The sequence below is a fragment of the Bos javanicus genome, chromosome 1, assembly GCF_032452875.1.
Source record: "Bos javanicus breed banteng chromosome 1, ARS-OSU_banteng_1.0, whole genome shotgun sequence".
In the NCBI taxonomy this organism is placed as follows: Eukaryota; Metazoa; Chordata; class Mammalia; order Artiodactyla; family Bovidae; genus Bos; species Bos javanicus.
The window spans coordinates 27,393,740-27,414,671 of NC_083868.1; the positions used below are offsets into that span (position 1 = coordinate 27,393,740).

At 36.3% G+C, this 20,932-nt stretch overlaps 1 protein-coding gene and 1 pseudogene across 1 annotated transcript in view; both read right to left on the reverse strand.

Moving 5' to 3' along the window:
• The window catches only part of ROBO1 (roundabout guidance receptor 1), a 1,287,230-nt gene that overhangs the window by 947,123 nt on the left and 319,175 nt on the right, over window positions 1–20,932 (reverse strand). The window lies entirely within an intron of this gene.
• LOC133253038 (apoptosis-resistant E3 ubiquitin protein ligase 1-like) lies at window positions 1,668–5,866 on the reverse strand (annotated as a pseudogene).

Below are 20,932 nucleotides of genomic sequence, written 5' to 3' on the forward strand. Positions count from 1 at the left end.
GTAGTGATATGTTAAATTGTTATCATACTTTCAGGAAGTGTGAAATCTCAAAAGACAGCTTTAGGGTGTTATAAGGCCTACATTCAAATCCTGATGATGTGACTTATAGACAAATAGATGTGAGCAGGTCATCCCTCCTAGGTGAGCCTCCATTTTCTCAACTTATATATGTATTAAGAGTACTTGGCTCATCAAATCTCTGGGCTCAATTGAGATGATACACGGTCATTTGATTTATGACTGTAAATAGGCATATTGGAAAGTATTATAAATAGGCAATAGGAAAGTATTGGATGATTTAGCATTAGCATTTTTTATAATTAAATTTATTTTGAAGGATAATTGCTTTACAATATTGTGTTGGCTTTTGCCAAACATCAACATGAATCAGCCATGGTTTCCATGGATATGTGCATACGGACCTCCACTGGATATTTCCGGAGGCTTACTCTGTTTTTTTCATCAAAATGCTAATGCTATAGGTGTGGAGTAGGTCTCAGGAAATATCCAGTGGAGATCCATATATACATATGCATGGACACCTATGATTGGTTGAATTGCAGGGAAGCATATAAAAGACAGGGATGAATGTGGGTGAGATGGAGAAGTACTGAAAATATTCCTTTTGTAATGCTCCTAACCGTCCTTACTGACGTACACAAGTTATGTCCACAAGATTTCCCCTCCTTTTTGATTAGAATTTCACTGGGACATTCTATGTATAGAGATTTAGAAGAGTTTTCTTTCTGTATAATTATGGTGCCTAAGACATATCTTCAGTAAGATTATTCTTAAATTTTCTTATCTTACAGATGCCTCTAAAGGAACATTTCTGGTAGATAGCTGCATGTGGTTCGAAAGAGAGAGCATACACTCCCACATTACATGGGAACCAGGTAAATGTTCTTCTCTTATTACTGTCATACTCTAAACAACAAAATTAAATATTTTTAAATTATAGAAGATATATTCAGATGTATTGTACATGACCTGGAAGAAGGTGACTGAGGCACTCTGTTCTATGGTCTGAGTAAGCCTGAGAGTTCCCTCCCCTTGCTAAGTCACTTCAGTCGTGTCTGACTCTGTGTGACCCCAGAGACGGCAGCCCACCAGGCTTCCCCGTCCCTGGGATTCTCCAGGCAAGAACACTGGAGAGGGTTGCCATTTCCTTCCTGAGAGTTCCCTCCCCTTACTCATGAACAAGTTTATTCACTGACTCCACACCTAAACAAGCACATGATGCGGGTTCATGTTGAACATGACCTGGACCTGGTTGGATCTCCTTGCTCCACACTGTTATGAAGTTATTGCATATTCCACAAGCAAATCCAAATGATGCATTAGTTATTTTCTTATTCATGCAGTCAGTAAATATATAAGTGTTCACATGCCAGGCACTATTCTTCAAAAAGGAGACAAAGAAGTGTGTTGCAAAAAGAGAAAGTTGTGGCTCTCATGGAGCCTACATTTGAATTTTCCTTTGTCTCTTCGTGAAGATATTCAGAACGTCCAATCATGGTGCTTTCCAAGACCACAGCCTCTGATGAATGTGCAGCCTCAGGAGCAATGTTTTATGCTATGTATCTTCCTCTAAGATCTGGCCAATGACCTGTTCTGTGGAGATGTATTGAGTCTCATTTTTAATTTTTAAGAATATGAATCAAGGGACTTCCCCGATGGTTCAGCTGTTAAGACTCCGTGCTTCCACTGCAGGGGGTGAAGATTTAATCCGTGACTGGGGAACTAAGACCCCAAATGCCACATGGCCAAGGAAACACCTTCCCCCAAAAGAAAAAAAATCAGCAATGAACCTCTGCCTACAGCGAAAAAGTTACATGACTCTGTAAATGTACCCCAATTCAGTGAATTGTACAAGTAAAGCAAGTGAATTATATGGTAGGTAAATTATAACTCAATAAAAATTTCTAAAAAAAATATGAATTAAATGTACAGAGACAATACAGAGAACACAAGAAGACTGAAAGGAATGAAGTAAAGAGAGGTTATGAAAGACAGCAGAGGTCATATTAGGAGAAAGTAGAAAAGGCAGAAAAGAACAAACCATGATACTGAGAGTAGAAGTTGAGGAAACCAGCTGATGGAGACATGCTCCTGAGACCCCTCGAACTGTCTGGATTCTAGAGCTAGGCTGCCTTTGATCAAATCTTAAATCACTTCATCTACTTCTTGACCGTCATGTGATCTCTACTTTTCCCAAGAAGTATTCCTGAGAAGCCATGTGTATGTACTTTTGTAATACACTCTGAGTACTGGAACCATCTTCAGGTAAATTTCTTCATCTTGCAACAAATAAGCAGCCTAAATTAACCAGAAGGCATATCTGCTAACAACACATATGATTCCTTCCTTCCATTTCGACTATGTACCCATTCACATTTTATTCATTTATTAACATGTACATTTACGCTGACACATAGGGAGAACAAAGTCCTAGAAAAAAAACTCATTAGCAAATGAACAATGCTTCCCTGATAACACAGAAGCTATTGTTAAAAAATTTATTGGAGTATAGTTTCTTTACAATATTGTGTTTTTTCTGCTGTACAGCAAAGTGAATCAGCTATATATGTGCATACATCCCTTCCCTCTTGGGTCTCCATTCCCCCAGCCCATCCCACCATCTAGGTCACCACAGAGCACCACAGAGCACCACAGAGTACCACAGAGCTCCCTATGCTATAAAGAAGAGAGAGAAAAGTAAATATCACGCATTAACACATATATGTGGAATCTAGAAAAACAGTAAAGATGAATCTACTTGCAGGGCATCAAGAGAGATGTAGATATAAGGACACATTGGGGGCAGGGGAGGGGATGAATTGGGAGATTGGGATTGGCATATACACACTGCCATGTGTTAAATAGATAGCTAGTGGGACCTGCTATATAGCACAGGAAGCAATTTTAACGACAGTTTATTTCAACTGGTCTATTCAAGAGGCTATCGAAACTGTTTTATAAACAAGTTTCCTTTATATGGGGTGTTCCCGGGTAGCTCAGCTGGTAAGGAATCTGCCGGCAAAGCAGGAGACCCCAGTTTGATTGCTGGGTCAGCAAGTTCCTCTGGAGAAGGAACAGGCTACCCACTCCAGCATTCTTGGGCTTCCCTGGTGGTTCAGAAAGTAAACAATCTGCCTGCAATACAGGAGACCTGGGTTCGATCCCCGGGTTGGGAAGATTTCCTTGGAGGAGGGCATGGCAGCCCACTCTAGTATTCTTGTCTGGAGAATCCCCAGGGACAAAGGAGCCTGGTGTGTTACAGTCCATGGGATCACACAGAGTCAGAGACGACTGAAGTGATTTAGCATCAACAGCAGTGCTGTGCTTAGTCGCTCAGTTGTATCCGACTCTGTGCGACCCTGTAGATGGTAGCCCACGAGGTTCCTCTGTCCCTGGGATTCTCCAGGCAAGAATACTGGAGTGGGTTGCCATTTCCTTCTCCTTGCTGTATTCTACTCACTACTGTTTCTGAAGCGGGTCTCTTAGGGAGTCTTCTCTGATCTTATCTAATTGACCTGATTTATTAAATTTCTCTTCTGCAAAGACCAGCTCCATATTACTCATGTCATTGTTGAGGATGAAACAAACTTTAGATTTGTAGAATTCTGGGTCACCTGTTTCAAAGTACTTGTAATGCATATGTAGTACTATGATTTGGGCCAAGAAAGAACAGGTGAAGCAAGCTTAGACCAAGGCAGGACTCATAGAGACACTTGCCCACTAGGCGCCCTGCAAACTCATACGTCTTTAGGAGCAGATGAGTGGGACAATTAGGGTTGGGGTGCACTAGTGCCTGGTTGGTGTCACTGAATCGGGTGAAGAGCTGATTGGTGGTGTTAAACAGTGCTTTGCAGATTAATTCAAACCATTCCCAATGAGGCCCTTCCCAGTCTGGAGCTTCTTCATCCGGAAAAAACACTTCAAAGTTCTTGCTCCAACCTGAGATGGAGAAATTCCGACTGACTTTCAGAGACGATTCCTACAAGGCATGTCTGCTGACCTTCAGGGTGACTTTAGAATGTGGTCTTTTCATATGTGCCTGCGGGAGCTCTCGATGGAAAACATTCACCTTGTCTGAAAGGTCTTGGACCCTCCTGTGTTCTTATGGAGGGAGCGGATGAACGTGGCCGCTGAGATGTTCCTCTCCTTACAGATGAGCTCCACAGGAGGCTGAATGCCATCATCCACCACAAGGATGAGCAGCTTATGGACAGGGTCAGGGCCGAGGTATGAAAATTTGGTTCCGGGGCACAGCTGGAAGGTGTAAAGGCGCCAGGAAACGATTTTCAGGTAGAACTCCTTCTCTGAGAATTGCTTTGGTGACACGTAGCAGTGCACATTCTTCAGTTTCTTCACTCTCAGGGGTGTAACACTCAGAGGGTGAATCTTCATCTTCCTCCTCCAGAGCTGTGGAGGGCCGGCTCTGGGCAGAGCTCGTGTGCATGGGCGGGAGGTGCCATGGCATGCTGGTGCAGCTGGCAGCATTATAAAGATAAGCTTCAAAGTAAATGCTCACTCCTGAGGTGGACACGTGGCGTTCAACATTATTCCTCTCGTTCTCACTTAGGACAATGATGTCAAATTCACCATTGTTGATTGGCTGGTTTCGGTATGAGATGTAAGCGTGGAAGCAGCCCCGAGAGTGCAGGGTGAGCCGCAGGAACACCCGGAAGGTCTGCCATTTGGACGTCACCGACTTCTCAAATGAGACACCAGTACTCTCTTTTTCCAGAGGACCAAGCTCATGAATGGACAGGCTGTAGTTGTGCTTATCTCTCAAGGACGTGCACAGCACAGGATCCTTTATATGACAAGCACAGCACAAGCACAGCACAGTAGGCTTTATATGACACTAAGAACAGAATGATAAAACATCTTAGATCTATGAAAGCTAGGGGAAATATTGAAAATGTCATGATAGTTCAAGACTTTGGATTCTTTTCAACTTGTCCCACAATAGTACAATGTAGCAGAAATAGAGGTGGAGAAGTCAGAGCTGTTTAGAGACTCCAGATTTTCCCTGGTTGGCACCAAATAAATAGACACACACACACACAGCAAATCCAAGAAAGATGTAAACTTTTATGTAAGTCTACATAAAGAAACTTGAAATATACCAAAACAGTAAAGACCATTACTCATAAAAGCATAGCATAAAAACAGCATGGGACTCACACAAACACACACACACGTGCTCATACACACTCAAGAGTTTCTAAAACTTGGGTGATGCAGGCCAGACCAGAAGACTGAGAGATCATGTTTCTAGCCTCAGTCTGGGTGGAGAGAAAATCAGAAATAAAAATCTGGCTTCTGCACTATGTTACTTGTTGATACACTCTGCTCTGCCCTGATAACTGTATATATTTTGTTCTCGTGCCATACTGTGGCTTCAGCCATTCTCAAAGAAAATTTTTAATCTTCACAGAGATTTGAAAATCACTTGAGGAATATTTACACAAATCTGGGCAGAGTGCCCCCCTATTTTGCTACATTTATTTAGTATCCAGAATGAATTGAGGAGGTAAATGGCTGCCACAGTTGATGCAATTTCAATCTAGGTATACTGTGCATTATATAAGCACATATCTGAACCTTCACTCTGAATGTTTTAAAAAATCAGTAAGGGTAAAACATAGCACTGCATCAACACCTGATAGAAACATGAGAGTGGGAGAGATGTGATGCCTTTTTATATACTGTGACTTAACATAAACAATATACATAATAGAATAATTCCAGGCCCTTTAGACACCAACATGACGATTACTTCTCTCCTTTCTTCACCTATTTCTATCAGGCCTATCTCCAAAAATGTGATAACAGCCACGTCTGTTGGATCCATTTTATTCTCTCTTTCTCTGCAGTCAACTAAATGACAAGAAGGGTTTCCCTGGTGGCTCAGACGGTAAAGAATCTGCCTGAAATACAGGAGACCCAGGTTCGATCCCTGGGTTGGGAAGATTCCTTGGAGAAGGGAATGGCAACCCACTCCGGTATTCTTGCCTGAAGAATTCCATGGACAAACGACCCTAGTGGGCTACAGTCGATGGCATCACAGAGTTGGACATGACTGAGCAACTAACAATTTCACTTTCAAAGGACACAAAAACCATAAATAAAGCTTGAGAAAGATTCTTTTTAAGTGGTTCTATACACAGTGTCAAAATATAGACCTTAATTTTTTTCCAAAATAATTAATAAAAATATAACAACTAATAATCCTGAGCAACATAAAGGTTCAAAACTATTTAGTGTCTGTCAAATGTCATGAGGACTTTTATGTAATGTAATCTGCAAATAAAAATATAAAGCCTATTTTAATTATTCTATTATGTCCTTCTCCTTTTATATGATAAAAACGTCAGGTTCTATTTCTTTCTCACAGTAAATAGAATTTTGTTTGTGCATTGGAGTCTTTCAATGTCATTTCTTATTCTCAAAGACTGAAATTAATTTCCTTTTTGATTATCATTGTAGACCCTTTACAATCAATCTAACGAGATGGTTGGATGGCATCACCAACTCAATAGACATGAGTTTGAGCAAACTCCGGGAGATGGTAAAAGACAGGGAAGCCTGGCTTGCTGCAGTCCATGGGGTTGCAAAGAGTTAGACACAACTGAGTGACTGAACAACAACAATTCAATCTAAAACTTACATCAGTGTAAGAAAAACAATTTCCCTTTGGCAAAGGGATTGTGTACATGCAGGAAAAATCGGGCAACTTGTATATAAGAACAGTTATTGTGTGTATGTACTACTGACATTTTTTTCAAGTTCTTGGATGCTAAATTTTTCAGTTTATGTTCTGCACAAAATGCCTTAAGAACAAATTTTTATTTTTTTTTATTTTTTAATGCTATTTTAATTTATATTCTTCTATTACTGTTTTTTTTTAAATTTTATTTTATTTTTAAACTTTACAATATTATATTGGTTTAAATTTTTAGAATTCTTTAATTTTTCTTTAGAGTGATGAACTCTATTATTCCTAGTGTTTATCTAACCAGTAAGTGAAAAGGCAGTAGGACATCGTGTTTAGGGAAGGCAATCCAATGGCCAGATTTTCTAGGTTAGAATCTCAGCTCTACCACTTACTTGTAGGCTGACAACTTGGACAAGTTATATAACATTTTTTGGATTTCTATTTTCTCACATTTAAAATAAAGATAATAATAATAATAATAATCATTTTATGTATCTCTGTGAGGATGAAATGAATTAAAAATACATAAAGTGCTTAGCATACTGCCTGTTGCCTGGAAGATGCTATATAAGCACTCAATAAGACTATCATTATTGCTGTAATTGCTGCCATTGTTATTATTATTAAGCAGTACTTACTCTGATACATTGTTCTTGGAAATGCAAAATTTAAAATCAGTATGTTTAAATCATATTACCCATTTCATTTGATATTAAACTTAGTCATCCTAAACCCAGCAGTTACACTCTTATTTACCCGAGAAAAGAAAACATATGCCCATACAAAGACTGTATGTGAAAACTGATATCACTTTCATTTATAACCACCTCAGTCATGAAAAATAACAATAATCCTTTAAGTCATGACTAGATGAGAAAGTTGTGGCATACCCACACAATGGAATAACACATCAAAAATTTAAAAGAATGACCACTGATACAAGTAACACCATGAATGAATCTCAAAAGCATTACACTCAATGAAAGAATCCAGGAAGAAAGAAAGAGCTACTCATTATAAAACTTGATTTTATTGATGTTCTAGAAAAGGTCAAAGTATAGGGACAGAAATCTATCTGATTTAAGTTTACCAGGGAGATTGACTACAAAAGGACATAAAGAAACCTTTTGTGGTAATGGAACTATTCTGTCTTCATTCTGGTGATCATCACATTACTTTATCTTTTAAAACTCATGGAAATATATGACTATAAAGAGTGACCTTTAGTGTATATAAATTATACTTCAATAACCAGTCTCCTGCATTGTAGGCAGACACTTTACCCTCTGAGCCATCAGGGAAGCCACATAGTGCATATACATTATACTTCAATAACCGGACATTCAGAAAACTAAGATCATGGCATCCAGTCCCATCACTTCATGGCAAATAGATGGGGAAACAGTGGCTGACTTTATTTTTGGGGGCTCCAAAATCACTGCAGATGGTGATTGCAGCCATGAAATTAAAAGACGTTTGCTCCTTGGAAGGAAAGTTATGACCAACCTAGACAGCATATTAAAGAGCAGAGACATTACTTTGTCAACAAAGGTCCGTCTAGTCAAGGCTATGGTTTTTCCAGTAGTCATGTATGGATGTGAGAGTTGGACTGTAAAGAAAGCTGAGTGCTGAAGAATTGATACTTGTGAACTGTGGTGTTGGAGAAGACTCTTGCAAGTCCCTTGGACTGCAAGGAGGTCCAACCAGTCCACCCTGCAGGAGATCAGTCCTGGGTGTTCATTGGAAGGACTGATGCTGAAGCTGAAACTCCAATACTTTGGCCACCTGATGCAGAGAGCTGACTCATTTGAAGAGACCCTGATGCTGGGAAAGATTGGGGGCAGGAGGAGAAGGGGACGACAGAGGATGAGATGGTTGGATGGCATCACCGACACAATGGACATGGGTTTGGGTGGACTCCAGGAGTTGGTGATGCACAGGGAGCCCTAGCGTGCTGCTGTTCATGGGGTTGCAAAGAGTCGGACATGACTGAGCGACTGAAATGAACTGAACCTGACATTAAAAAATGAAAACAGGAATACATACATGCCTAGTTACTACATAAAGTAATGAGGGAATATTAATGTTGTCTTCTGAGGGCCTATATACACTCCCATAAGTTAAAATCTAGGCAATGACTGGAGACTTTGGTTTACCTTAAAACATAATGTCACAAACAAGCTATATTCACAAAGTTTATGGTTATGTCTATGATGTTGCTTCCTGAGCCAGGATATAAAGCTAGACCTGCTCAAAGTCTAAGCTCATCACAGTCCTCAGGCTCTTGGTCAGAGAATTTGACTCATGAGAGAGAATCCTGAAAGCTACAAAGTCTATTCTAATTTACAGTTATTGATAGAGGTCAATTCAGCAGCTTGAAGGGGTAAAAGAATCAGGGTTCATGAGCATTCAGCTAAGAAAGGAAGCTCCTTGTACCAAATACAAAACAGCCTATTGGCACTGAATTCATGAACTATGCAGTTTGGAGTCAGAAAATTTTGTTGACAACATCCCAATAAATATTGCCATGGCAATTAAAAAATAAACATTTTGGGGGTCAAATATTTCTCTGAACTGGCTATTCATATAGCATCAATTCTTATTGAATTGTGTCTTTTAGCTTTGATACTTTTTACTTGGAAGTCTTTTTTGCAAGCATTTCAGTAAATTATATAGCATTCTTTCGATTTACTTTGTTCTTATCTGATTTTTCTTCTTAAATACAAGATACAAATGATTATTTCATTATTGTTATTACATGCCAGATGCTCCTGTAATTGCTTTTGTAGACTTTCTTAATTGGTATACTTTTCTTTCTTTTTTCTCATTTTTCCCCCTTTACTCTTTTTTTTTTTTTCCTGTTACTACCTTAGTGGCATTTGATATTCACAATTAGTCAAAGTTTGATATGTGATGTAATTTTTAAATTAATAATTATAATTTTTAGGGATTAAAAGTGTTCTATAATATTACAAAAGTAAAAAAATGGAATAACTCATTAAAAGACTATAGGTTATGAAGCTTTCAAAAATTAATCTCAAACTATCTTGATCATTCTATTATGTATAATATTTTGGCTTATATATATGTATACATATATACATAGCATCAGTGTGCTGTACACTGGAAATTAACAGAACATTATAATTCAACTACATTTTGCTACCATTTACTGATTTATTCAACATTTGTTCATAGTGATTATGATAGTTTGGAAAGATCATTATCAAAATGTATCTAAAATTTCTCAAGGCTAATTTAGGGATATATATATGTAATTCATACTAAAATATATTTTTAAAAGTAAGCTCATTTGTCATGAAAAAATGTATTTGTACAGTTTATAAAATTTCAATATTAGCACTTCTCTAATTTTTATGTTTTATCTTTATGTTAATAATATCAAGATTATATAATTTTTTTTTTACCAAATTGCATATAGATACTCCAAGTTCTCTCCACTTTATTCCTGGTGGCTATATAAATATTTTTATGGGTTCTGTGTGAAATAGGTTGAGATAACTTTGTCAAAAGAGTAGGAAATAAACTTCAGAACATTTAACTGTCTGAAGGATTTCACACCTAAATGGAGATTAAACCATCCTATTAATTTGATAATTTTCTACTCTGAAAAATATTTCATATATTTAGTACACAGTCCTAATCTTGATACACTTTAAAATATGTTAGGAAATAAAATAGTTGATGTGAGAAAACCATGACAACTATTTTGAATTAATTCTATTGCAGAGAATTGTTGGCTGCTTACTAATGACTGCCTCTAGCTCCAATCACAGTCTGAGTAAGAGAAACAAGAGCATACTTGTTCAATGTCCATCTCTCAAAATATATTTCCCTCCAAAAAGTTTCTAATTACTGCTACACTGCTTACTGAACCATGTACTTTCAAAAGATGAATGCTAAAATATTTATGATGAACCAGGGTTCATTAATGGAATCCTGATTGATTAAATACTATCAACACATGTATAATTTAAATAGGCTATACATTATTATACTGGGTTTGAAATGCAGAGAATAAGCGCTCTCTTTGCTATTGGGCTTCCCTGGTGGCTCAGACAGTAAAGCATTTGCCTGCAGTGCAGGAGACCCAGCTTCAATTCCTGGGTCAGGAGGATCCCCTGGAGAAGGAAATGGCAATCCACTCCAGCACTCTTGCCTGGAAAATCCCATGGACGGAGGAGCCTGATAGGCTATAGTCCATGGGGTTGCAAAGAGTCGGACACGACTGAGCGACTTCACTTCACTTTGATATTAAATCTAAAATTTTTCCTAAAAGTTAATGCATTCTAAAAATAAAAGTTAGGTAAAATAAAATCATTACAGTAATATTTTTTTTTATTGTTTTTAAAAATGTTTTGACTGCTGGGTCATATGGTAGCCTGATTCCTCCAGTTTGGTTTTTCTTTTTCAATATCACTTTGGCTATTTGTGGTCTTTTGTGTTTTGATAAAAATTGCAAATTTTTTGTTCTAATTCTGTGAAAAATACCATTGGAAATTTGATAGAGATTGCATTGAATCTGTAGATTGCTTTTGGTAGTAAAGTCATTTTACAATACTGATTCTTCCAAGAACATGGTATATCTCTTCATCTGTTTGCATCATCTTTGATTTCTTTCTCCAATATCTCAGTTTTCTGAATATAGGCCTTTTGTCTCCTTAGATAGGTTTATTCTGAGGTATGTTGTGCTATTTTGTGTGATGGTAAATGGGATTATTTCCTTAATTTCTCTCACTCCTAGGCATATATTGAGAGAAAACCATAATTCAAAAGGAGGCATGCACTCTGGTGTTCACTGCAGCACTATATACAAATAGCCACGCATGGAAGCAACTTAAATGTCCTTTGACAGAGGAATGGATAAATGTGGTGCATATATAAAATGAAATATTTGTTGTTATTTAGTTGCTAAGTCATGTCCAACTCTTTGTGACCCCATGGACTATAGCTTTCCAGTTTCTTCTGTCCATGGAATTTTCCAGGCAAGAATACTGGAGTGATTGCCATTTCCTTCTGCAGGGGATCTTCCCAACCCAGGGATCAAACTTCTATCTCCTGAATTGTCAGGTGGATTCTTTACTGCTGAGCTACCAAGGAAGCTAACAATAGAATATTGCTGCTGCTCAGTTGCTTCAGTCGTGTCCGACTCTGTACGACCCCATGGACTGCAACCCACCAGGCTTCTCCGTCCATGGGATTCTCCAGGCAAGAACACTGGAGTGGGTTGCCATTTCCTTCTCCAATGCATGAAAGTGGAAAGTGAAAGTGAAGTCGCTCAGTCGTGTCTGACTCTTCACGACCCCATGGGCTACAGTCTACTGGACTCCTCCATCCATGGGATTTTCCGGGCAACAGTACTGGAGTGGGGTGCCATTGCCTTCTCCAACAATAGAATATTACTCAGCCATAAAAAGGAAAGAGTGCCATTTGCAGACACATGGATGAACCTAGAGATTATTATTCAGAATGAAGTAAGTCAGAAAGAGAAAAACAAATATAATGTTGCCTATATGTGGAATCTATAAAAATGGTACAGATAAACTTATTGGCAAAGCAGAAATAGATTTGCAGATGAATAGAGAAAAAAGTTATGATTACTAAGAGGGAAGGAATGAGTGGGGAAAATTGGGAGATTGGGATTGACATATACACACTACTGTGTATAAAACGAATTAGTTTCATAGATAACTAATGAAAACGTATAGTTTAGCACAGGGAACCCTACTGAATGATCTGTGGTGATCTAAATGAGGAGAAAATGTTTAAAAAATGGACATATGTATACATGTAATTGATTCACTTTCCTGTACAGCAGAAACTAACACAACATTTTAAAGCAACTATACTCCAATAAAAATTCATTAAAAATATCAATGGAACAATTTTCTAGACCTAAATCTATTTCAAAGATCTCAATCAATTATAATTAAGAAAAAAATAATGTTTTGAATCATACATATACTTTTTTCCTCTTAAAATCTGGAACACCTCCTATTAATTTTGATGAGAGTGGCAGACACATTCTTCTTCAAGTTTATTCTTCTCTTTTATTTAGATACAAAAAATAATTTTTATAGCACTTGAGGTTAAATCCACTTAGGAATGACAATATATATATACACAGAATTATAGTAACCACTGACACTATTGAGTCTCTAGAAGGAACAATAATAATTTAACCTGTGTAAAATACTGACCAAATTGAATAAAGGAATTGGATTGAAGGCATCTTATAATACTATTTTTTTTCAACAAAATCCTGGCTTCCTGACACCATGAATGTCTTCTTAAATGGAACAAACTTCCTGTTAAACTTGTATCAGAGGGTTGCCCTTCTTTTGAGAGCTCCTAAGTAGGCCAAGAGTAGAGTGAATGTAAGATAATTGAACTCTCCTTGACATAACTTTTACTATTTCCCTGAGCTTATTTCTCTGAGGGGAGGAGATTCCTCCTTAAAATACTACTTTTAAAAAGCTGATTAATTCTAAAATCTGAAGCCTAAAGAAAGGAAGAAACTATTGTGCAAATCAGAACTCATGGTGATTTCAAACCACTGTAAAACTTGACTTGAAAGTTAAAAATAAATCTATATTTTAGGAAAACATATTGGACCATTGTAAAGAAAATATAACAACTTCTCAGTTTAAAAAAACACACAAAAAACTTACTTTTAATATTCTCCTATAGATGATGATTTCATTTGAACTAAGTCCTAATAATATGTGCTAATGAGTAAGATGCCATTTTAAAAATATTAAATGAAACAGATGAACTATGGTTAGCTTGCATTTAGAAAACTGTTATCCTTCAGAGCAATTATATATTTCTACAACAATGGGCAAATCCTTTTATTTTTAGTCTACCAATCTGTACTATGTTTGGTTTGTACTTTTTGATGAACATTAACATTTTATACTAAAAATGATCATTCCCCTTTGCCAGGGACTTATACTTTCTATCTAATTTCAACACGGATAGTTGCAGTATCTTCAGTGTTTCATTTCAATGTATTTATATCCAGTGTTTACTCCCAAAGAACTAGAAGACTTAGTAAACTCAATATTATTTATTTATTTTGCTTTGATCTGTAGGTTGTCATGTAAACTAAGCAGCACATTTCTTTCTCACTTACATATGGGCTTGCTGACTGACGGAGTTCTCAGATTTCTTTGTGGCTAAGGAAGGTTATTTTTGATACAGTGTGAGATATTTTAAAAGAGTGTTTGAAGTGTTAAAGCAGATATCTGGGCCAACAAAAATGAAGATCATGTTCTTAATTTTGATCATTCCAAAAACTTCAGGCTGAGTTTCCTGGTATCAGAAGAATCATTGTGAAAAGTCAGGGTAGTTATAAAAAGATGGTTTTAGCATTTGGGGTTATAAAATTAGCTTTCAAAATTAAAACGTTATCCCATGCCCGTAGTGTGATTTTTAGTGTTTATTTTTCTCTCTTATTAGACATATTGGTATCACCTTTTTTGTCTTGTACCCTGATTTTCTGATTAGGTAAATCTCTTGAGTTTTCTTATTCTAGATTCTTGATGTGTCTTAGTATAAAGATACTAATTCTGTGCATTTAAAGTATGCAATATAATGATTAATCTATGTGTCATCGTTAATCTCTAAATCATAACATTGGCACAGACTGCTCCATTCATGTTAGTTACTGCTTATAAAAGTCAAAGTGAGATCAAATTGATCAGACTGAGAAGCAACGAAAGCTGATATACTTTATAACAGATACGAATGAAAGGTCATCAGCTTTATTCAATTTATCAGGAAAGAAAGACCAGATGAGACACTGAGACAAATGACAAGCCAGGGGTCAATGACCTGTTAATACTGCCCAAGGTAATATAAATATCAAACGTCTGCATAGGTAACAGCTTCTGGTCCTTCCTCCTTCTCTTCCCTTTTCTATCTTTCCCTTCCCTCCTTTCCATTCATTTTTGTTGACAAAAAGTAGCATAAGAATTATCAAAGCCGGTCAAAGAAACATCCTATGACTTAAAAAGTATATTCCCTCTTGGAATTTATACATAAGATAATCAAAATAAATTTGCAAGAATGTTCATAAGAAGCTAGATTGCTAACAGGCCCAAACTAACATATATGTGGAGTACATCGTGCAAATGCTGGGCTGGATGAATCACAAGCTAAAATCAAGATTTCTGGGAGAAATTTCAACAACTGCAGATATGCAAATGATACCACTCTAATGGCAGAAAGCAAAGATGAACTAAAGAGCTTCTTGATGACTGTAAAAGAGGAAAGTGAAAAGCTGGCTTAAAACTCAACATTGAAAAAATTAAGATTATGGCATCCAGTCCCATCATTTCATGATAAATAGGTGGGGGATAAGTGGAAGCAGTGACAGATTTTCTTTTCTTGGGCTCCAAAATCACTGTGGACAGTGACTGCAGTCACAAAATTAAAAGACACTTGTTCTTTGGAAGAAAAGCTATGACAAATCTAGACAGTGAATTAAAAAGCAGAGACTTGACTTTGCCAACAAAGGTTCATATAGTCAAAGCTATGGTTTTTCCAAGTAGTCATGTATGGATGTGTGAGTTGGACCATAAAGAAGGCTGAGAGGTAAAGAATTGATGCTTTTGAACTGTGGTGCTGGAGAAGACTCTTGAGAGTCCTTTGGACTGCAAGGAGATCAAACCAGTCAATCCTAAAGGAAATCAGTCCTGAATATTCATTGGAAGGACTGATGCTGAAGCTGAAGCTCCAACAGGTTGGCCACTTGATGCAAAGAGCCAACTCACTGGAAAATATCTTGATGCTGGGAAAGATTGAAGGCAAAAGGAGAAGAGGGCAGCAGAGGATGAGATGATGGAGGGCATTACCAACTCAGTGGACATGAATTTGTGCAAGCCTCAGGAGACAGTGAAGAACAGCGGAACCTGGCTTGCTGCAATCTATTGGGTTGTAAAGAGTCAGACACAACTTAGTGACAGGACAACAACAAAAAGTGCACAAACGATTAATAACAGTAAAATGTATAAGTTTGGATACATTCGTACAGTAAAATACTATATACAACATGGATAACTCACACTCGCACATAATGTTGAGTTTATATGTATTGTATGATTTCATTTCTATAACATGCAGAAGCAGCAAAACTCATCCATAGTGATAAATATTAAGATAGTTCTTATGTTTAGTGGAGTTAGTAAGTAGAGTAGGGCATGAGAGGCACTTCTGGGGAACCACTGAAGTTCTATTTATTGAATACACAAATTGTGTTTACTGTGAAAAAGTCACTAAATTATACACTTGGGATTTGTATGCTTTCATATATATGTCATACTTCAGTAAATATATATGTTATACTTAAAATCACATGCCTGTATAGCAAATTTGAATAATATTTTTTTAAAAAGCCTCATAAGCATAATTACGATTAAACTTCCAGTCTTTGAAATAAATGTAAATATAATGCACTGACATAAATTTGGAATATCTATTTTCTATCTCTCTATCCCTCATGTTTTATTATACTTAATGCTGTATAAACTATTTACACCTGTCTTTTAAGCAACATTTTTAATATTTCATTATATCAATGTATAATTTAAATATCTGTCTTTTATTCATTCCTTTTTACTCTTGGGAGGATAATTTATGAGTCAAAGACATATCCAATTTCAAGAGTCTTGATATTCTAAGGCTCTGAATATTGACAACCAAAATATCTATTCCAATTAGTATTAACAGTAACATAGTAGTATATTTTTTTAATTCATTACAAAAGAATATCTTTCTCCCTTAATGCACTTTTAGAAATTTAAATGTGTAATATTAAAATATGGTATTCTTTAAATCAAATATGGATAATTAAAAATTGGGATATGTATATTGTAAAATCTTTTTATCTATATTAAATAAAATATTCTGACCTATGGCAATTTGTACTTCAAGTATAGATGTCAAATTGCTTGATGTGAATTCTTAACCATCTATGTAGAATCCAGTGAAGGGAACTCAATAGTTCATTTTCAATTTTCTCGGAAGGAGGGACAGTAAGTTATTTCCTCCCCACCCCAAATTATAATCATGCATTTACTTACATTATGTTGATCAGAATCCTTCATTTTCATTTAAATTAAGATAAAATATTTAGCTATGTATAAAAATTTTCAACGATTTAGGTTTTTTTTCTCTTGGTTCCTGTGATTGCTGCTTGATTTAATAACCAGTAGATGAAAATAATTCATTTATTGGGTGAATTCTAATGATGCCTGCAGCTGTTTTTTAATATTTGAAATGGCTATGAAATCACTAACTTAAGCATCAATTATTAAGTCACTGCAGACTCAGGGAGCTTAGAACCTAGGTGGGTCACTAGGATAGCAAGGCTATCAACAGATTGAAGTGAAAGACAGAAGAGTAAACGAAAAAATCTGTTCAGTTTTCCACATGTATATCATCAGTGTCTTAATGCTTAGATGGGTGAAAGAAAAAATGCATTTGTGTTTTTGAAATATTTTTTAGAAATAATACATTAAGAATGTTTTGGTTAGGCATGCCTGTGAAATAATAATTTATAAATATTAGAATTACCATATGATCCAGTAAACCCACTCCTGTGCCTATATACAGACAAAACTATAATCCAAAAAGATAAATATACACTTATATCCATAGAGGCATGTTCACAATAGCTAACACATGTCCATCAACAAATGAATAAAGAACAAAGATGTAGTACATATGTATGATGGAATACACTCAGCTAAAAAAAGAAAAAGAAATGAAATAATGCCTTTTCCAGCAACATGGATGGAACTAGAGATTATCAGACTAAGAAAAAAAAAAGAGAAAGACAAATATATGATATCACTTATATATGGAATCTAAAATATGACACAAGCAAAGCTATCTGTGAAATTCTACCTAGGAAACAGAAACAGATTCACAGACATAGAGAACAGACTTGTGTTTCTCAAGGAGGGGAGTAGGGGAGGGGTAGACTGGGAGTTTGGGGTTAGCACACACAAACAAATATGTATAGAATGGATAAACAACAAAGTTCTACAATGTATACATATAACTATATTCAGTATCCTGAGATAAATCAAAATGGAAAAGAATATAAAAAATAATGCATATATATGTACAACTCAATCCTTTGCTGAACAGCAGAAATCAACACATTATAAATCAACTATATTTTAATAAAAAGTCATCTGTAATAACTCATAAATATTAATCACTTCTAAGTATGGAACTAATAGACCTTGGAAAAATATGTCTAAAAGACTTATATAAAGTAATTATTCTGGTTTACAAAGTGAAGGCAGCAAAATTTAATACTGGAGAATATTACAGTTGATAGTTACCATAAGTCAGTAGAGTCCTACATACTTGTTTTCACCCTTCAATTTTAGAAAAAATGCTTCAGAGTAAGGCAGCCTAGGGAGAATATATTGGTGTGAAATTCACATTTCCCCTAATTTCAAGAAAAAGTATCGAAATACCCAACAGAAATTAATTTATAAGAAAGCATTAATATCATAATCCCTTTTTAGGCATGCCTATGTTCTTCATCATGTACTAAGTAAATTGAAAAGCACTTGTCTTTTGTCTTTGTTTTCTAAAATCAACAATTATCTGACACAAAAGAAAATTCTTTCCACAGCTAGTGTACACAAGAGAACTGATGAAGTGACAACAGAAACAAACTTAATGATTACAATATTAGCAAGATTTAGAGTTAATTTCACATACATAGTTTCCAAAATCTCTCCTCTTTATATCAATATACTATTTTAAGATTTTACTATAAATCTGGCTTTTAAACACTTACTGAAAATATCCAGTTCTGCAAATAGTTCTTGAGTAGTTATCCCTTTTTATGTTCATTATTAGTTAAAGAGATAGCCTAAATATATCAATTCTAATGCAAGAGCTAGAAGGAAGATTATAGAGAAAGTGAGAGAAGGAGACAAGGAGAGAGAGACAATATTTTGATGGACAAAAGATCTAGGAAGATTTCACAGAGAGGTAACATTTGAGCAGACTTTGCAACGTACCTAGGACTCCAATGTATTGAACTGAAAGACAGAAGGTATTCCAGGTATGGGGAGTGAATGGGGAAAATCTGTTCAATACTCTATCTACAACACCAGGGTCTCAATTCTGAATCCCATCCAAGCCATCTTTCACACTGCTGTGAGATCTTTCAAGGAGGGAAATATTAATGACATCAAGTCATGCTCCCCACTGGTTCAAAATGCATAAACCCCCTTTAGTATGGCATGGAAACTCTTCAGTATATTTTACAATCAACTGGACCAAATATATCTCTTCAGCCCCATCTCCCCATCTCCTGCTATTTGCCCTCTCTCTCCCTTCTCCACTCACTCCAGACATACAAAACTATAGTAGTTTCCCACAGACACCACAATCTGGCTTCATTTTCTGTTTGGAATGACATTCTGCTCATTATTTATGTCCCTGATTTTTACTCACATTTTAAAACCAGCTTGAATAAAACTGCAAATATTAGTAAGCTCTCACTAAAGTAAGATTAAAGCTGCTGATCCATTAGCTTTATGTAGCAGTCCCGTGTGAGGACTTGGATAGTCCTTGTCCTCAGATAAATTCTCCTCGTTTGTATTTTACCCTAAGCACAATTCTTAGCTCTAATGACAATTGCGGTTGACTGCTTGTTTGTTTCTCCTCTGGACCCTAACTACTGGGTGGCCTGGATTTTCTTCCTTTGTAACCTAATATAAAAAAGAGTTCAATTGTTTTGACTGTTGTTAATTTAGACTGAATTGAGCAAAATAATTTAAATGGAAGAATGCAGACACTCTTTGGGTATCAAGAATTGTTTCTCTGTGGTTGGGATATAGAAGAAAAATAAAAAGCCTTTAGAAAGTTGAACAAAATGGTGGTGAAAATAATGGCCTGATGTGAAGGGCTTTGAATTTCACCATGGGGAATTAGATCTCTATTTTCATAGGTATTCTGACAAATGTTTTCAATGGATGAATGATCCAATTATACTTTAAAATCCTAAATAGGGAACATTCATATCAAATTAAGAGTTTTATGCAGAGAATGATTCATCTTGAATTTCTTAACTAAAGTCATGCTTACATTTTTGTTCTCAACCATAAAGCATATATACTTCATGGAAATCTTTTTAACTGTGTTTGTTACAGTCTCTCAATAAGATATCCTGATATTGAAATTCACAACAGTGTAAAACCTGTTAGAGCATATTGCATTTAGTAGTAAAAGACAACCTCAACCATTCTTCAAAAAGGCATTTGCTAACAAAATACTTAATATAAAATGGCATTCAATGAGCCTTGACAATTTTAACTACAAACAGAACTCTAATGAATCAATGAGTTATAGTTCCTTGAATACAGAAAACTAGGCCACATTTTGCCCTTTTCTCTCATATTTTATGTATGTGTGTGTGTATATATATATATATATATATATATATATATGAAGTGAAGTTGCTCAGTTGTGTCTGACTCTTTGCCACCACATGGACTGTAGCCTACCAGGCTCCTCTGTCCATGGGATTTCCCAGGCAAGAGTACTGGAGTGGGTTGCCATTTCCTTCTCCAGGGGATCTTCCCGACCCAGGGATCGAACCCGGGTCTCCTGCACTGCAGGCAGACACTTTACTGTCTCAGCCACCAGGGAAGCCCCTTAAAAATGTTGAAAAGAACAGAGAGTGAGGGGATACTGATGTTTTTAGAGTAGGAATAAACACCAACAGGCTTCCCTGGTGGCTCAGAGGTTAAAGCATCTGCCTGCAGTGCAGGAGACCTGGGTTCGATCCCTGGGTTGGGAAGATCCCCTGGAGAAGGAAATGGCAACCCACTCCAGTACTCTTGCCTGGGAAATCCCATAGACAAAGGAGCCCGGTACGCTACAGTCCATGCGGTGGCAAAGAGTCGGACACGACTGAGCAATTTCACTTTCTCTTCTTTCTTATATATATCTATATCATTTTGACTGTCTATGTGTTCTTCTAACATTGCCCTATTAGCATTTCTTACAATTATGCCCTATCAGTTTTAAAGTAAATAATATTGCTTTTGAAGTATCTTTGTTGGTTCTACTCTATGGGATAATCTGAAGAGCTAGAATAGATCTGTTTCGTACATTTTCACAGCAAGAAAACAGAATATGAGC